The sequence below is a fragment of the Dipodomys merriami genome, unplaced genomic scaffold (assembly GCF_024711535.1).
Source record: "Dipodomys merriami isolate MVZ:Mamm:240054 unplaced genomic scaffold, mDipMer1.0.p SCAF_5, whole genome shotgun sequence".
Classification (NCBI taxonomy): domain Eukaryota; kingdom Metazoa; phylum Chordata; class Mammalia; order Rodentia; family Heteromyidae; genus Dipodomys; species Dipodomys merriami.
In genome coordinates, this window is record NW_027206068.1 from 19,506,463 (window position 1) to 19,527,224 (window position 20,762).

Genomic DNA, 20,762 nt, shown 5'->3' on the forward strand with positions numbered 1-20,762 from the left:
ACTTTAATAATTGCCCACAATATTTGTCCCTTTGAAGTTAATTAAAATTATACTTTAGATATCAATAGAAATGACAATGGAATAAAATAGTGTGTTTTAAAAGTAGCCTTATTGCTTTCAATACTTATTAATATCACTGATAAAGTTTGATGATGAGTTAATAAAGATACATTTTCAAATTAAATTGAATTATGTTTTGACTCTATTACTTTTATTTCATTGTAGATAATTTAATGCATGAAAGTTAATTCACTATAAAGAAATTCTGTGCCATTTTCTTTGGCTGATTCATGAAGTAGAACTTTTTGAGCTTTCCTATCTTATTATTGGAAATAAGCAGAATCTATTTTTTATTTTTTCAGCATAATGCTTGGTAAGCTGGTACTCTACTGCTGAGCCATGCCAGGCTTCTAGTCCTAAGCATAATCCATCTCTAAAAGAGTCTTGAATTAACCATTATTGCATATGCAACTATATAAATAATGAATAAAGTTCTAAATGAAGTTGTTTTGTTATTTAAAGCCTCCATTTTATTTTATCATTATTTGAGCAAATGACTCTGTTTTACACCTCATGCCTTTTTATTGGGAAATTACATGATATTGTAACTTTTCAAGGATATTAATAATCTCCATACATTCTCAATTTTATGGATACTATATATATTTATTTATTTTCATTCTTTTTATTGTCAAGGTGATGTACAGAGGGTTTACAGTTAACACAAGTAAGGTAATAAGTACAGTTGTTGTCAAAGTAGTTAACCTTTCCCTCATTTTTCTCCTACTTTCCCTCTTCCAAAACCCTCCCCAAGTTGTACAGATCATTTCCAATGTATTGTCTTGTATATACTTCTATTGCATTTGTTCCCTGACATCCTTTGTCTCACCATTCTGTTGTTCCCCTTCCCTTCCCTATTTCAGATGGATGCTATATTTATTTAAGAAAATACTGGGCAGGAATTTTCAGAAAGAATTCTTGTTAAATCTGTAATGACCTCAATTTAGTAATAAATACATAAAAACATTATCTATCTATCTATCTATCTATCTATCTATCTATCTATCTATCTATCTATCTATCTATCTATCTATCTATCTATCTATCTATCTATTGGAAAATCTACCAAAATAACTTAGAAATTTTGTAGTATACTAAAATTATAATCTTAGGGGGATCAGTTTTTTAATATGTATAATGAATTACTACATAGTATCATGTAGGTAATTTAGGTACCTAAAAATTGAAAGAGTAGGATAGAAGAAATGAAAGGAGGGAAGAAAAAGGAGGGAGAAAGAGAGAGAGAGAACTGTAGTCTTTAAACCTCATAAACTTAACTTTGGTCCTACATAAATTATATCCACTTTAAAATTTTATTCACCTTTATATATTAATTAAATGACATCTTAACCTAAAATAGCAACTCGATACTGAAAATTTATAAGGAGAATGTAAGTCACACACTTAGAAGATGACCATGTGGTAAAGAATGTTATAAATTTAATGAAGATTGGTGAATCATGTGTTTTTAGTTTATTATTGACTTTTCATATTATGCTAAACAGATTATTTAAATACAGCTTTGGTTAACTACAAAGAAAGCTTCTCTAAAATGAATCTGTTTGGGATATGGGACTGGGTGTGGTGCGAAACAGCAGCTTTATGTTTTAGCATGAATGTTTAAATGGGTGGTAATTGCCACTGCCCACAACAGTTGTACACAGAGCTTTCAAATGGTATGAGGGCACATGGTTTCATTTAGAGAGAGTAGCCATTACATCCTTTCTTCTCTGTCCTTCTTCACCTCTACCCTCCAGGATACTAATTTCCTTTAATATTACTGTAACTTCCTGAACAGGTAGGATTTCTGGTAAATTACTTCTATGGGCAAAATGGGCTATCATTTACATCTATTATTCCTTTTATATTGGATTGTCTTAATAATTTATGGGCCCTAGAGAAATTATACTCATAATCATTAGAGGGGAAAGTCTTTAATTTTTTTTGCTTTGTTTTATTTTTTTATTTTTGAATTAACACACCATTATAATATGGAGGGAAGAATTCAGTGTGGTATTTCCATACATGCATACACTGACTGAACAAATTCACCATTCCACTTTGCTCCCGTCCCTTCTACCAACTTTTCAGACAATGCTTGGAGGATTTGATTATGCTGTGTCCACCTACATATATATATATATATATATATATGCACATATATCTTACATACATATAGATACACATATATGTACACACATGCAGTATCCTTCAACCTTCATTACCTCTCAATATCTCCTCACTTAGCCCTCTCCCATCTCATGATCCCCTCCTAAACAGTCTGCCTATTCATGACTTATTATCATTTATGTCCTGTAGGTCTGTGCTCTAAAAATCACTGAGAACATGTAATATTTAACTAATTTTTATGGATTAGGAGTATTCCATGGGCCACAGGGGTTGTGGGTAGAGAGGGAAGAAGAGAGAGAAGGAAGAATTTTTTAAAACTATATAACTTAAGACAATAGACTATAATGATGTTCATAGTTTACAATAAAGAAATAAGAATCAATGAACATTTCATTTGTGTTTCATTGTGTTGCTTGGACACAGGACCCTGTGCTTACTTGGCTGACTGGCTTGGGTGACACTCTACCACTTTAGCTATGCTTCCACACTGTTTCTTTTACTATTTATTTTGGGGATGGAATCTTACAGACCTTGCTGTGGAGCTGGCTTCAAATCATGATTCTCTAGATCTCAGTCTTCTACATAGCCAGGATTATCGTCATGAACCACCAGCACCCAGTTACATTTTTGTTACCAAAAGATCATGTTTTATAATTACAATCCATTGTAACTTATCTATCAAAAGTTCCCAAATTCATGATTTAATATTGGGTTATATGAAACATCTACCTGAGAAAAGTTTTCTGTGTTAGATAATTGTCATCCTTGGCCATTGAGTTTATGTTGATTGATGGCTTTAGGTAGCTGACAAAAGGTAAAATTTGTTTAAAAAATTATATATATGTATGTCTTTTAAGTGTGAGTGACTAGACTCAGGACTTTGCACATGCTAGGCATGTGCATTGAGTTTCATCTTAAGCCCTTGTTATCTTGATTTGAATGTTAATAAATCAGAAGTTTTGAGGATTGCCAGGGTTGTGGACACTTGAAGATTAACTGGGTCTTGCTCCTATGGTGACAGGCAAACATTTCATTCTTCATGAAGCATTAGAAATAGAACACCAGAGTCTTGCTTAGAGTCACGCTGCAGTTACTTTCCTCCAAAGTCTTTCAAACATGATGACTTACTTTCCAACAAGCCAAACAGGAAAAGGCATTGTAGTCATATGTAATGTAATGTCAGCTTTCACCTGGCTTTATTTGTTACAGACAGTTACAGATGTCACTCAGGCTCAAAGTTGGTTACTCCCTATCACAAGAACACCAGTAAAAAGAATTACAGAGCCATCTTAGAGTCAACCCATCACTCTAACAAAGTACTTTTGTGGCACTAATGGTAATCAATGAATGCAAATTCCATCAGTATGGAGAAAAAAAGAACTGGAGCTGATGAGGATATCATTTTTTCCACCTATCTGAAAGTTCTGAGGTAACATATTAATTTTATTTTATTTTTTATTTCATTAAGAGGGAAATTAATTTGATTTTAATTTAAGTTAATTTTATTGTTAAGCTGATATACAGAGGAGTTACAGTTACATACGTAAAGTAGTGAGTACTTTTTGTAGAATATAGCATATTTATTTAACGTAAGTGTTAGGCTTCAAAGTTTGAACATACTTAAATGTTGGTCAGTTTCCAATACCCACCACATGTTCCTTATTTCCTAACACCAAGGATGTCCGGTAGGAGGAATGTCAGACTGTGATTCCTCTCATCTTCCATCTGTGTAGACCATGTGTATCAGGCAGTGTATCAAAACAATCTTTGGTAGAGACTGACAAGCCTCCTGGTATATTTTGTAATTATTGCTTATTTCTTCATTTTTAGAACATTAACACCTTTTAAGCAAAGAGTTTGCTAATGGTGTTACAAATACTACCTTACAAATCACTGCGTGTGGTTCACATCTATAAACCTAGTTACACAGGAGGCTGAGATATGAGAATTGCAGCTTAAAGCCAGCCCAGACAGGAAAGAGCATGAGATGCTGAATTCCAATTAACCAGCAAAAAGCTGAAAGGGGAGGCTTTCTTCAAGTGGTAGAGTTCCAGATAGCATTGATCTAAAAGCTGAGGGAGAATATGAGATTCTGAATTTGAGCCCCAGTAACAGTGTGCATACACACACACACACACACACACACACACACACACACACACACACACACACTACTTTTCCTATCTTTTTCTTCAATGTAGGGATGCAGTGTCTTGCATTCTGCACGGTTCACTCCCCTACATTTAACTTCTCATTTCCTTCATCACACATGCAAAAAATTTCCTTCATTGAATTTTCTTGTATTTATTACAAGGATAATTTTTATTTTCATGGCTGTTACCTGATTGTTACGAAAACCATCTCTGATTAAGATCAAAATTCCAAATCTCTAGGAGAGCTCATCATGGCCAAGAATCCATTGGTGAATTTGTCAGCTAGAATGAAGACCGTGTGGTAAAGACATGTCTAATGTGACCAATAAAGAGCTATCTCAAAGAAAGAGACAGTGTTGTGGCCACTGTCAAGACAGATGGAGTCTCTACTCTTCTAACTGAACTATTAAGTATCATATGAATGTATTCAAGCAAAACAAGCCTGGCTAAAACTATAAATGAACAAGATTTGTTTATTAAGAAACATTTTTTTTGTCTGCTGAAGCTTTCAGATATGAAGTTTTCACTTACTCATCTCACTTCTCTCTGAATTTACAATATAATTCAGGATTTAATCTTTTCAAATAAAGTTGTCATGACTGGATTTTCTTCAACAATTGATTCATCTCTGAAAATCAGCTCAGAAACAAAAACCAGTTTGTGTGCATGTGTAAATGCAGGGGTGTGTGATTTAATTTGTGTGTAGACTTATTTCCTTTTGAGACTTCTACTTACTGGAATATATTACCAGAACTTCGGACAGTCTTAATATCACTTGAATGCTACCAGACTATAGTTCTACCTGGTATTAACACCAGATCATTTATTTTCATAATTAGCACATACTTTACAATTGTGTGCCTTAATTTTTCATATATGTGAATATATGAGAATGTCTTTAGAGAATCTAGCCACTTACTGAATGTCTCAGGGTGCTTTTTCTAGTTGTGGGAATAACAATAATCATGACAAACAATTGGATCATTAAGAAAAATTAATGAATTGTGATGGCTTAAACCAAGACATTCACAGATGTTACTCTTTAGGGAATGTCTGGGGGAGCTTAGGTCGACCAACAAATATGAATATTGGGCTTTAGTTAATAATTTTACAAATTGTGGTAACAACACAATTATGTTAAATTGTTGAAGACTTCAACTACAATTACTAAAAGATTGAGTACAAATCCATGAGTGGAATGTAATCACTTGTCTACTAGCCTTGAATAAATACTGACAGATGCAACCTCGTAAAAGCCTATTTATCAAAAGATATTTTCTAAGTAAGATTTAAAGTCTTTCTTTGGACATCTTCCTAAGAGAAAATGTCGTAAGTCAAGTTCTCGAGCTAAATTTTGGAAATTAGGTCGTAATTCTTTCCTGATTTCACATCTGGGAAAAAATGTTTTAGGAGAAAAGAGAATCTCCTATCCTGCTAGACACCAGTGTGATTGTAGGAGATTTGGGGAAATAGATACACTTTATCTCTTACATCCTACCAGCTCCTTTTTTTCCTCTTTTACATCCCTATTACACTTTTCTAAGTTTTGCTGAATTTTCTCTTTATACTAACTTAAGCCTTGCTCTTTAACACTGGGTCTAGTCTGCTTTCATTTGAAAGAGATTTTCCTGTCATGCTTCAAGTTCCACTCTCCTCTGGAATTTTGGGGAACATATTCGTGGTTGAACTCAGGGCCTCACGCATTCTAGGCAGAATCTCGACCATTTGAGTTCACTTCCAGTCCTTTTGCTTTGGTCATTTTTGGTGATAGGGTCTTCCTTTGTGTCTGATCTGACCTGGAATTTCTATTCCCATTTCCTATTATTGCTTGGAAAACAGGTGTGGCCACTCTGCCCATGAGTTTTGAGTGAAATGTGGTCTCACAATCCTTACACTTCCATTAACCTCCAACCAAGATCCACCCAATCTCCATCTTTCAAGTAGCCAAAACAAAATTGCTCTTTAAAATGTCTTTTATCAGACTTAAAACATTTTACCATTTCCTCAACAGAACAACTATGTATTCTCAGGAAAGTAATGACAAAGTGGTGTACATTCTACAATTTTTTTCTGCAGCTGTGAGTATGCTAATCATAGAGAGATTCTTACTAATCAAATTGACCTTATTCTCAATTTTTTACACTTCCTTAGTTACCATTCTTCCTCTCTAAAGGAGATTGGCTACATACTCTTGTTAACTACTCTACTCCTAAACCACTGCTCTCTTCAACTCATAACTTCTTTGATGATGTAACATCAGTCATTAAAATCAATAATAACTGTTAAGTTGTTAACCTCCCCTCTCCAGCCTATTATTTAGATCTTTACATGACTGACTTGAATATTTTCAAACAGTTAACTATTAGCTTTTTCTTGAAACATAATCTCCATTGTTTTGATTTCCATTCACCTTCTATTGATCTTATGGCAATTCTTTTACAGTTTCATAGTACTTTATGGAGGTTTTTTGGTATCCTTGAATGTTTTCTTAAACGTTCCAAAGGGAGAGTATTAACACTCTTCCTTTAAGCTTACTTTTCTACTGCAAATACAGAAAAAACGTATTCTCCAAGAGATTAGATTCTATGGGGAAACACGACATTTTCATGTAGTGTCAGGGCTGGGAAGGTGGCTCAGTGGTAGAGCGCTTGCCTTGCATGCCTGAAGCCCTGGGTTCGATTCCTCAGCACCACATAAGCAAAAAGAAAAAAACCAGAAGTGGTTCTGTGGCTCAAGTGGTAGAGTGCTAACCTTGAGCTGAGAGCTGAGGGATAGCACTCAGGCCCAGAGTTCAAACCCCATGACCGGATGCCTCCCCCCGCAAAAAAAAGAATTGTCAGTTTGCCATTGAAAGTTGTTTTCTGTTTGTTTGTTTGTTTGTTTTTGTTGGTTGTCAAGGATGAACTCTGGGCTTGGGCACTGTCCCTCAATTCTTCAGCTGTAGGCTAGCACCCTACCACTTGAGCCTCAGAGCCACTTCAGGTTTTTTTTTTTCTGCTTATGTGGCGCTGAAGAATTGAACCCAGGGCCTTATTCATGCTAGTCAAGCATTCTACCACTGAGCCAACTTCTCAACCCCACTGAAAGTTTCTTATTGTGAAAATACTGTACAGAGGGGTTACAATCACATGAGAAAGGTAATGAGTACATTTCTTATCAAGCATTGTTGCCTCCTCCTTTGTTTTTCCCCTACCATCCCTTCCCTCCCATCTCCACAACTATATCCCCCCACCCCCCTGCCTGAATTGTAAAGTTCGTTTTTCAACATAGCATCTTGTACATCTCATTGTTGCAATGGGTCCACCTATATCCCTATTTAAACAATTTGTTTTTTCCCTTCCGCTCCCCAAATTATACCAACACCAAATACAGTGAAAACAGGGATTATACCATGGGGTGACAGACATATAAAGCAACAAAACATCACATGGTATCTTATAAATACAGTAGAAACAGTAGTGTCCTTATCTTGGGGTTCATTTCACTTAACATCATCTTATCTGACCTTTTCTGCTTGTCTCAGATATATACAAGTTATTTCTAATAAGGGAAAACATGGAACCTATGTTTCTTTGGGTCTAGCTTACTTCACTTAATATAATTTTTCCAAGTCTTTCCATTTCCTAACAAATGGGGCAATGTCATTCTTTCTGATGGAGGCATAGAATTCCATTGTGTATATATACCACATTTTCTTCACCCATTCATCTACTGAGGGGCATCTGGGTTGATTCCATATCTTAGCTATGGTAAATAATGCTGTGAAAAACATAGCTGTGTTGGTAGCTTTAGTATGGCCTTCTTTGTGATCATATGGGTAAATGCCCCAAAGTGGGATTGCTGGGTCATCAAGGAGCTCTATGTGGAGTCTTTTGAGGAACCTCCATACTACTTTCCAAAGTGGTTGAACAAGTTTACACTCCTACCAACAATGCAGTAGGGTTCCCTTCTGTCCAAATCCCCTCCAGCATCGGCTGTTACTAGATTCCTTGATTATAGCCATTCTATCTGGGGTGAAAGTTTGGTCAGAGAGGGAAAATCCCACTGAAATTTTTTTAAAGGCTCTTTACTTGGCTCAAAATGAAACTGGACAGTTGAACACATTCTGATTGATGCTTCTACATATTTATTCAACATCATTTCCCATCACTTCCTCAAAATACATCCTATATTGTGGCCCCAAATCATTCACAAGATAATATGGGTCTTGCTTGTCACCACTTTCAAATTCAATGTCCTGGCAAGGGTCATTAATTATTCAAAGCACCTATTCCTGTTGGATTTAACTCAGTAGTGGCTTTTAAGTTTCTGCATTTGTATTCCAGCAACAAAGGCTTTTAAGCCAGCACATGGTCAACCAGCATTCTAAACAGAAAAAGAATATTCTTAATACAGCCATATCCAATTAAGAGAAATTGGCATTCAAATTGAAGCCTTGCCACCCGTGTTTTAGCTAAATCAAGTCTATACTAATTACCTAATGCATTATGAAAATAACAGCCTTCACTTATGTTGTTACCTACACATCTGACTGAAGAAACATTAAATTAGCCCAAGTAAATATGATTTAAGTTTCAAATCAAATATTCAGTGCCATGTTTAGTTTATTCAAATGTAAATACTTCCGAAAATATTTTCATAGTTATTCTCATAGGGCAAAAGTATTTGCCCCTTGTGGAATTCTCTTCAATCACCACATCAAATAATTCCAGAAAGTACAATTCCATTGTAGTTATGTCAACATGAAAGGCTGTCAACACTTTGTAACTCCCTAGTGGTTTATATTTGTATATATGTTGATTTTGTAAGATTACACTTAGCATACAATTTTAACATGCATATTTCAACTTGGAAAAAGTTTCATGAATATATATGTAATTATTTATACCATTTAAAGTAGTTGATAGCATTTATTTGTATTGAATGACTGTAATTTGTCCTTTTCTTCAATATTAGATATGTAGGTTTTTTTTATGAATTTCTTTAGTGTAACTCATGCTGTGACACAAAACTACTGATAAATAACATGTTTCGATCATTTGTGATTCTTTCCTTAGGTCGTATTCCTAACAAAATAACTATATTGGAGTGATGATTATGTGTCCTTTTCAAGATTTTCGAAATACTACTAGATTTTTTATTATTACTGTTTTCAATAATAATTATTTAAATTTTTATTCTATTGGTGATGTGTGCATAATTTTGTTGTAAATGTCAGAAGAAACATTGTCTTCTGCTGCACAAAATTCCTGAAGTTGGGAAAACATAAAGGAAATAGGTTATTAGACATTTACCTTTGGGAGCTAAAAGGCAAAGATTGGGTGGGTGGCCCCATTGATTCATCCACATAATATAGTGATGGGAGCAGATGTGAGAGGCAGAGAGTAGCAGGAGGCATGTGGATCAGGTTTTTTTTTAAATAATAATAAGCTGCTCTCAGATTAACTAAGCTGGGTCCCAAGAGAATTACATTAATGCATTCTGGGAATGGAGCCCGCCCTCCCACCCCCCAGCTCTTAAAAGTTCCACTACTTCACAATATCACCACACTAGAGACCAAACTTGAAGCACATGCATTTTTAGAGGAAACATCAACTATACCTAAGTCACAGCACACATTTTATATGACATCTTACTTTGGTGTCCTTACCAGTGAATTTTCCAATTAAAGCTTTATTTTTCCATGGACAAAATGGAAACTGATGGTTAAAAATGTTAGGAGCCAGCCCAGGAAGGTGGCTCAGTGGTAAAGTGCTTGCCTTGCATGCATGAGGCCCTGAGTTGGATTCCTCAGCACCACATAAGCAGAAAAAACTGGAAGTGGTGCTGTGGCTCAAGTGGTAGAGTGCTAGCCTTGAGCTGAAGAGCTGAGGGACAGTGCCCAGGCCCAGAGTTCAGGCCCCATGACCAGTGCCATGTTGGGCACTGGTGGCTCATGCCTGTAATCCTAGATACTCAAGAAGCAGAAATATGAGGATTGTGGTATATAGCCAGCTGCAGCAGAAAAGTTTGTGAGACTTTATTCTCTAATAAACTACTCAGAAAAAGCGAGAATTGGTTCTATGGTGGAGTGTGAACATTGAACAAAAGAAAAATAAATCCACTGAGGACTTTTACCAAAATACAAATCAGGATATATATATATATATATATATATATATATATATATATACACACACACACGCACATATATATGTATATATATGTGTGTGTATGTATATACATATATATGTTTATCTATATTCTATTTAAATAATCTATCAGTCCATCTATTTCTATGAATAAAAATTTGGGGGAAGTCTTTTTTTCTGCTTGCAAAGAATGCATCATATTTTGTTCAGCATAAACAAGTTTCCAGTCATTGTCTATTAACTATAGTGGCATTTTCAATATCTACTACATCAGGAAAGGTAAGACATACGTTTACCTCAAATGTCAATATATAATATATAATTTAAGGTGCTGTCCTAATTAACAGAAAATCACAGAGCAAGTTAATTAATTAATTGAACAAACTTCTATTGCAAACTAAATGCAGCTTAGGAAATTTCATAATGCTTAACTGTTTCAACCCTAGAAGCAATTTTGCAGAGCCAGCATCCACAGAAGGCTATTGCTGAAATATGTAATCATTTTGGCATAAAACTAAATCCCTAAAAATGCAGCTTGAATTATTGCATGATTTCTTTATCTTTAGCAAGTGAAGGTTTGTAATGAAACAGATGAGCCATTTAATCAGTTTTAAGAATGGTTTGAATGATATACTCTAGGAAAAGGCTTTTATTTTCTATGGTAAGACATCCTTTACTTTTGCTGGACAGTTTCATTGTCTGTACAATGAAGGAAAAGGAACAATGGAAACATTTATGCAGTGTCTGATTGTCTGGGGATAATGAGCTATAAGATGCAGACCTATTATTTAATGCTTTGGGGGATTCTCCTCTCTTCCTCTATCATTCTTTTAAGCTCTTGTTTCTGTACTAAGCCTAGGGAGAAAAGACAAGCATTTATGTTATTTTGGGATTGCAAAATTAGACTTGTTCCTAAGAGTTAAATAATATTCCTCGTTAGCTAAAAATAAAGATAGTTGAATCATCCTAAGTAATCATGGTGGCATTTTATCCCTTTTTAATTGAGAAAATTATCTATAATTCTGAGCACTCAGAACACATATATGAAACCGTCCAATTTGTAAGTTTGTGATTCTAGGATTTTAATATTTATGGTGCTCAATACTTCCGTGTCGGTGATTTATTTTTACTGAGCCCCTTGGGCTGCAGACTGTCTTGCCAAGTTGGGAATGTATCAGAAGAACAAAAGAAGATTGAATGTTATTTTGTTCCCTGTTGAGCTAATTAGGAATCCAGGACTAATTTAGCATGTTGCAAACCTCAGACTCCCCTTTAGTCAACTAGGACAACCCAGGGTCTAATTTAGACTGTATGGAGTGTTTCCTTTGTCAGAAAGGAAGAAGCATTGTTTTAGACTGTGGAAAGTTGGATAGGTGGAGATGGTATAGTAGATTAGTTGCAGAGGGAGTGCATTTGTCATTGGAGCCAAAGCAAAGGGAAATAAAGGACTTGTAATGGATTGCATAATATAATGTTAGCTGTAACCCTGCATAGCTATTCGCATCTTTTGTTGCTTATAGCCTTAAAATTAGAGTCCACATTATAACATTTATTTTAAATTTTTGAGGGCAGATATAGTGGCTCACACCTATAATCACAACTATGAGGGAGATGAAGATAGAAAGATCATGATTTGAAGTAGGTCCAGGCCAAAAAAGAAAGAAAGTTAAGGAGAATTCAACTTCAAAAAGCAAGCTTGATGCTCAAGATAGAGGTCGGAAGATCACAGTCCAACACCAGCCAGGAAAAATGTAAGGTCACATCTGAAAAAAATATATATAACTAAAACATAAGTCTAAAGGCTTGACCCAGTTAGTAAGACCTTGAGTTCCAATGACTTGTGCCATCAAAAAATAATTTGTACTCTAAAATGCTTATAGTATAATATATAAAACATAGTATGATATGGTATTTTCAACATAAAATGTCTATTATAGGTAATTACATTTTTATTCCTTTAGGAATGAGTAAATACTTTACTAAAATTGACTAAGAAGAGCTGATCTCACCGTCAATGAATTTACAGTATACAGTCAACTATTTCTTCAGTGGAATGGACAGATTTGGCTTATGCTGAATTTATTTCATTTTTGTCAAGGGATACACTCTAGTGGGGTCAGTTGGCAGTTAGAATAGTAGTGTATTACAATTCCATTAATTTTATAAACTACACAAAATCAGGTATTGGAAAAATATAAATAATTTATTCCCTCTGTGCCTGAGAAACTTTAAAAAAAATGCAAGAGTGCTGAGTTCCAATGGCTCACACCTATCATCTTAATTATACTCAGGAGGCTGAGATCTGAGTATTGCAGTTAAAAGCAAGTGTGGGCAGAGAAATCTGTGAGACTCAACCAGCAAAATACTATACTGGATGGTTCAAATAGAAGACCATGATCCGTGAGAAAGCCAATTACCTAAGAGCCCAAGAGCAGGAAGTTATGTGTTCAAGCCACAGTACAAAACAGATTTTTTTTAAGTTAAAATTAAAATATACTAAAATAAGAACAAATGGGTGAGAATGTTCAGAAGTAAGTAATGATGCTAGATACTCTTTTTAAATTTCTTTTTTGTGATTGTAGGGATTGAACTCTGGGCCTGGGCGCTGTCCCTGAGCTCTGTCAGCTCAACGGGAGCACTTTACCACTTGAGCCAGAGCTCTATTTCTGGTTTTCTGGTGGCTTATTGGAGATAAGAGTCTCACGGACTTTTTCTGCTTGTCCTAGACTTGTACATATGACAATATAAGGTGATGTTAAGTAAAATGAACCCCAAGATCCTGACACAAGTGTTTTTTTTCTTTCTTGTTTTTGCTTTTAACGTATTTTAAATGTACCATGTGATTATTTTGTTTCTCTTATATATTCTTCCCCCACAGTATACCCCTGTTTTCACTGTATTAGATGTTGGTGCCCTGCATCTTGTATATACATTTTTCTAATTTGTGGAGGGGAAAGGAAATAACAAATTTCTGAAATAAGGATATAGGTTGACCCATTGTAACAATGAGATGTACAAAGGAGGAGTTGGGGAGGTGGGGAGGAAGGGATGGTAGGGGAAAAACAAAGGTGGAGGCAACAATGCGCCATAGGAAATGTACTCATTACCTTACTCATGTAACTGTAACCACACTGTACAGTATTTTTACAATGAAACATACACACACACACACACACACACACACACACACACACACACACACACACACACACACACACACACACACACACACACAAGTTTCATGGACTTTCATGCCCAAGCTGGCTTTGAACCATGATACTCAGATCTCAGCCTCCTGAGTAGCTAGGATTACAAGTGTGAGCCACCAGTGCCTGCTTTTTAATGTTTTTTTGAAAATATTTTTTGAGCAGGTAAATAATTGCTGGTTCTAAAACTTCATTTGTACACACTAAAACTATTCCCTCATATATATTTTATGTTATTCCAACTCTTTATGCAAATTTAAATAAATAACTATATATATTTTGCTATGCCTTCTTTCTTTCTTAACCTTTCTAACATTTCATACATATTGAAATTTTTGTTTTCATGCAAGCCTTAGAAAATTACTTCTAGCTCAAAAGAGTTGAACATATTTCAAGAGATCCTTTTTGTTTTTGATTTGCTTTATGACTCAAAATCTAAAGATGCAAGGGATAAAGGTTCCATAAATAAAGAATATCAAAAGACAGAAAAGTGAAAATTAAAGGAATTATTAGAAACCTCTAGTAGTTGTCTAAACTATAAATGTAAATGGCAGCAGTAACCAAAATGGACTACTGCATTGTGGGCATTTTTTGCTTGAAATTGTCCACACATTGAAAGAATACACAGATCACAAATATTTAGAATTGGTGTATTTCTGGGTTTGTCTAAACAATTCAAGGGTTCTTATATTGCTACTTAAACTATTTCAAAATCTAATGCAACACTTAATTGGCAAATGTTTTTATCATTGTGCAATTTCTCTCACTGAACTCTCCACCCTGGATCTCTACAGGATCATCTTAGCTTAGTGTCAAATGACATTTACATTAAACATGGCTATGGGTCATTGGCCAACACCAAGAAAAAAAAAGAGAATAAAATAGATTGATCTGGATGGATTTAACTTTTGCTCTATTTTTCTGGGAAAAAATCTGGTTTGTAAGACCTCTGTGTAGCTAGGGCCCATGAATTTTAACCAGATGCTCTGTTAGGTCTCCAGATGATAAAATAATAGTAGAGTCCAGAGAGTAATAATTCCTTGGCTGCTAGAGAGAACAAAGAAACATTGATAAATGTTTACCACCCAACTTTAAAAGATACATTGCTTGGATTTTTCCTGATGACTTGGGTCGAGTTAGTAACATTGAAAAGTCAATCTCTCACCATGTTCTTCACATTAATATGACGTTTTCTTCTCAATCTCTGTTAGAATATATTCAATTATAAATAGAGTAATAAAGGAAAAATTTTAAGTGATATAAGAAATTCCCCTCAGATATTTCCTCCCACACCTTCTGAAATTCTTAACGATATATTATGTTTGTTCTTCCATTTAAAATCTCTCCTTGGGCTGGGAAGGTGGCTCAGTGGTAGAGTCCTTGCCTTGCATGCCTGAGACCCTGGGTTCGCTTCCTCAGCACTACATAAGCAAAAAGAAAAAAGCCGGAAGTGGTGCTGTGGCTCAAGTGGTAGAGTGCTAGCCTTGAGCTGAAAAGCTGAGGGACAGCTCCCAGGCCCAGAGTTCAGGCTCCACAACCGGACCCAAAAATAAATAAATAAAATAAAATAAAATCTCTCCTTTAGGGAGAATGATAAAAGGAATGACAGTGAATCAAGGTTCATTGTATACATAGACTGTTGTGTGGAATGGCAATTCCTTTGTACAACTACTTAAAAATAGTAAAAATATATGTCTTACATTTTAATTTAGTAAATTGGTGAATGTTATGTATAATATCATCAAAATGTCACCTTACTTCCCTAATTCAATATTATAAATCATTTTATTATTTTGATACAATTATGCAACATTATTTATGATGATTATACATATTTTTTGCATTATAGTTGACTTATTTTATATTTTCTCCTGAAATCTCTTATCGTACACTGGAGAAGGTAGTCATTATGTAAATGTAATGAATATTAGATTAGGTGCTGCAGGCATTTCCAATAGTATTGACTACACAGATTGCTCTTAGCTCCTTTTATAGGTTGTTGCTTATAATTTAGTTATTCAGCAATCAATTTAATTATTTGTTATGGTATCTGGATCGAATAGCTACAACAGAATGATACTGGATCTTTGTAGCTATTATTTAGTAACATACCCCATAAGTCTTTTATATTCTTCTGCAGCATTTATTCTTAAGACTATTGATAAATTGAATTATCAAATCATAATTTGATTCTAAAGACTATAGTTATTCACACTACTTTATGGTTTGAGATAATTGTCTGTGGACAAAATTATAATTTGACCTAGTATCTACTACCTCTAAGACCCACTCCTTACTTGAATGATGATTTTTAAATCTCTTCTGCTTTATTTTGTGTTCAAGAAGTCTTATGTAGTATGGAAAGTCCCAGATTCTACCCACTGCCAAATTTAGTTCCTTTTTTTGTTAGCATACGATAGATATTTGAATAAAGGATTTCCATTGTGACATTTCCATATGCACATATGATGTCCTTGGATCTTATTCACCCCCGCTATTCATCTCTCATCACCCTCCTAATCGCTCCCATTTTCAAAATTTGAATGGATTTAATTATGCTATTTTTATAAATGAACATAATTTAATTTGTTCACCTTCACACTTGTATCATCTTCTCCTTTCACTGGTTCCTTTTCCCAAATAGTTATCCTTTAACATTCATGTCACATTGTCTATATTACAATTGTGAGAGAAAACGTGAAGAATTTGTCTAGGAATGACTTATTTTAACTTAAGGATCTCCAGTTATATCTATTTTTCCTTCAACAAACAATGTTTTATTTGATGGCTAAATAATATTCTACTGTGTATATGAACCACATTTTCTTTATCCATCAGTTTATGGGCACCTGTGTTGAATTCCATTCTATGCCTATTGAGAAAAGGGCTGCTAGAATTAAGGATTTGCAGTCATTTCAATTTCATGCTAACTTAAAATGCTTTGGATAGTACCCAGGTATGATGGTATACAGCTTTTTAAAGGAAGCTGCATACTGATTTCCATAGTGGCTACACTGATTTACAACAAGGTCTGAGGTTTCCTTTTATTTCTTTATCTTTTTTGTTGTTTGATTTTTTCTTGATGATAACTATTCTGACTGGGTTAGGATATATCTAGAGGAGTTTTTATTTGCATTTCCATTATAGCTGAGAATGTTGAATGTTTCCACATGTGTCTACTGTTTGTATCTACCATTTGTACTTCTTTTTATAACTGTCAATTCACTTTATTTGCCCAGTTACTAACTGGATTATTTGTGTCTTATTTTGACAACTGTGAATATGACATATCACGGCCTGTTGATGGATGGCAAAGGTAAAATTAAGATTATTATTTACTAGTCAATTAATTTTAAGTAAATAAAAAAAGAAATACAGTGGTGTGCTCACTTTGGCAGCACATATACTAAAATTGGAACGATACAGAGAATATTTGTATGGCTGCTGTGCATGGATGACATGCAAATTTGTGAAACTTTCCATAACTTTTCACTAGCTATACAACAGACAAGAGCCTCATATCTAAACTATACTTATAACTCAAAAATTAAGTCCCCCAAAAAACAAATTCTCAAAGAAACATCCACCCGATTAATAAGTGGACTAAAGACTTAAAAAGAGACTTCTCTGAGGAGGAAATAAGAATGGCCAATAGACACATGAAGAAATGCTCAACTTCTCTGGCCACCTCACCCCAGTTAGAATGGCTATAATCAAGAAATCTAAGAGCTGGAGGGAATGTGGCCAAAAGGGAATGCTACTGCACTGTTGGTGGGAGTGTAAACTTATTCAACCACTCTGGAAAGTAGTATGGAGGTTCCTCCAAAGACTAAATATAGAGCTCCCCTATGACCCAGCAATCCCACTTTTGAGCATTTACCCAAATGATCACAAACAAGGCTATTCTAAAGCTACCAGCACAACTATGTTTATTGCAGCATTATTCACCATAGCTAAGATATGGAACCAACCAAGCTCCTCAGTACATGCATGGATCAAGAAAATGTGATATCTATCTATCTATCTATCTTTCTATCTATCTATCTATCTATCTATCTATCTATCTATCTATCTATCTATCTATCTATCTATCTATCTGAATTCTATGATTCCATCAGAAAGAATGACACAACCTCATTTGTAAGGAAATGGAAAAACTTGGAAAAAAGTCATATTAAGTGAAATAAGCCAGACCCAAAGAAACATAGGTTCCACAGTTTTCCTTACTTGCAATAATTGCTATATGTTTAAGATAATCTTAGCAGTTGAACAGAGTAGCTCAATAGCTATGTACATATGACCTATAAGATGATGCTAAGCAAAACGAACTCCAAGACATGGACACAGAGGTTCTGCTTTGTTATATTTGTTGCTTTTTAATGTACTATGTGATTTCTTTTTCTTTTGTGTTTTCTTCCCTCTATGCTTTAATTCCCTGTTGTCACTGTATTTGATTTTTTTAGCCTGGTAATGTATATGTTTATCTGAATTAGGGAAGGGAAGGGGAACAATAGAATGGTGATAAAGAGGACAAGCAGGGGAACCAATGCAACAGCGATACTCACAAGATAATACGTTGGAAATGATATGTTTGAGGGAGGATTTAGGGGAGGGAAAGAGGGAGAAAAATGAGGGAAGTGGTAACAAGTTTGACAAGATATGTACTTATTACCTTACTTATGTAACTGTAACCCCTTTGTATACCAACTTGACAGTAAATATAATTTAAAAAATTAAACCTTTCAAGTTCAGGGATTGGTTCCATATGTTAGCTATGGTACATAATGCTGCAATAAACATAGTTGTGCTGGTAGCCTTAGTATGGCCTTGTTTCTGATCGGTTGGGTAAATGCCCAAAAGTGGGATTGCTGGGTCATAGGGAAAGCTCTATGTGGAGTTTTTTGAGGAACCTCCATACTACTTTCCAAAGTGGTTGAACAAGTTTACATTCCCACCAACAATGCAGTAGTGTTCCCTTCTGTCCACATCCCCTCAAGCATCTGTTGTTTCTAGAGTTCTTTATTATAACCATTCTAACTGGGGGGAGGTGGTATTTCAATGTTGTTTTGATTTGCATTTCTTTTATGGCTAGGGAGGTTGAGCATTTCTTTCTTTTTTTTAATTTAATTTAATTTTATTTGTGAAGATACTGTACAGAGGAGTTACAATTACATGGGCAGGATAATGCGTACATTTCTTACCAAGCATTGCAGCCTCCTCCTTTGGTTTACCCTTCACATCCCTTCCCAGCCTCCCCCCTCAGCCCAATCCCAATCCTTCTCCTCCCCCCCGCCCCTGCACCGACGTTGTAAAGCTCATTTTGGACATGACAACTTATACTTCTCATTGTTGCAACAGGTCCACCTGTATTCTTAAACAACTGGTTTTTCCCCATCTCCTCCACAAGTTATACTGACATCAAATATAGTGAAAGCAGGGGTTATACTGTGGGGGAGGGACATACAAAGCAACAAAGAGATAATCTTATAAATGCATTAGAAACACATGCATGAAAGAAAAAAAACATTAAAATACATATCTAAGGGTTCATTTTCCTGACCTCACATTATCTGACCTTTTCTGCTTGACTCATACATATACTAGATATTGCAAATAAGGGAAACCATGGGACCTATGTTTCTTTGGGCCTGGCTTACTTCACTTAATATAATTTTTTCCAAGTTTTTCCATTTCCTAACAAATGGGGCAATGTCATTCTTTCTGATGGAGGCATAGAATTCCATTGTGTATATATACCACATTTTCTTGATCCATTCACCTGCTGAGGGACATCTGGGTTGGTTCCATATTTTAGCTATGGTAAATAATGCTGCAATAAACATTGTTGTGCTGGTAGCTTTAGTGTGGTCTTGTTTGTAAACATTTGGGTAAATGCCCAAAAGTGGGATTGCTGGGTCATAGGGGAGATCTATGTGAAGTCTTTTGAGGAACCTCCATACTGCTTTCCAAAGTGGTTGAACAAGTTTACATTCCCACCAACAATGAAGTAAGGTTCCTTTCTGTCCACATCCCCTCCAGCATCTGTTGTTGTTAGAGTTCTTGATTTTTGCCGTTCTAACTGGGGTGAGGTGATATCTCAATGTTGTTTTGATTTGCATTTCTTTTATGGCTAGGGATGTTGAACATTTCTTCATGTGTCTATTGGCCATCCTTCTTTCTTCTTCAGAGAAGTTTCTCTTTAAGTCTTTCGCCCACTTATTTATTGGGCAATTGTTTCTTTGAGGATTTATTGTTGGGGGGTTTAATTTTTTGAGTTCCAAGTATATTTTAGATATGAGACCCTTGTCCATTTTATGGCTAGTAAAGATCTTCTCCCAGTCCGTGGGCTTTCTATTGATCTTGCTAGCTATGTCCTTTGCCATGCAGGAGTTCTGCAATTTCATGCAATCACAGTTGTCCAAACTTTCTTTGATTTGTTGTGTTTCTGAGTCTCTATTCAAAAAATTTCGGCCTGAGCCAAGGAGACCTTCTGTTTCTCCTATTCCATCCTAGGAATTAACTTAACTAAAGAAGTGAAGGACTTCTATGATGAAAACTTTAAAATCTTGAAAAAGGAAATCAACACAGAACTAAAAAAATGGCAAAGCCTCCCATGCTCCTGGATTGGAAAGATTAACATCGTGAAAATTGCAATACTTCCCAAGGCTATCTACAAATTCAACGCAATACCTATCAAAATTCCAGCCTCATTCTTGAAGGAAATAGAAGAGGCAATCCAAAAATTCATATGGAACAATAAAAGACCCCGAATAGCAAAAACGCTCCTCAACAGAAAGAACACTGCTGGAGGAATATCAATACCAAATTTAAAACTCTACTATAAAGCCATAGTAATCAAAACAGCTTGGTATTGGCATAAGAACAGACCTCAGGACCAATGGAATAGAATTGAAAACCCAGAAATGAACCTACAGACCTATAGCCATCTAATCTTCGATAAGGAAGCTAAAACAATAGAATGGAAGAAAGACAGCCTCTTCAGTAAATGGTGCTGGCAAAATTGGTTAACTACATGTAGAAAACTAAAGCTAGATCCTTATATATCACCCTGCACCAGAATC

General features: G+C 35.2%; 1 protein-coding gene and 1 non-coding gene across 2 annotated transcripts in view; both read left to right on the forward strand.

The window, feature by feature from the left end:
* The window catches only part of Agmo (alkylglycerol monooxygenase), a 321,568-nt gene that overhangs the window by 254,776 nt on the left and 46,030 nt on the right, over positions 1 to 20,762 (forward strand). The gene's annotated exons all lie outside the window — the stretch shown is intronic.
* On the forward strand, positions 17,063 to 17,169 carry LOC138810319 (U6 spliceosomal RNA). The gene has a single exon (XR_011367111.1). It is a non-coding gene; the product is annotated as a U6 spliceosomal RNA (small nuclear RNA).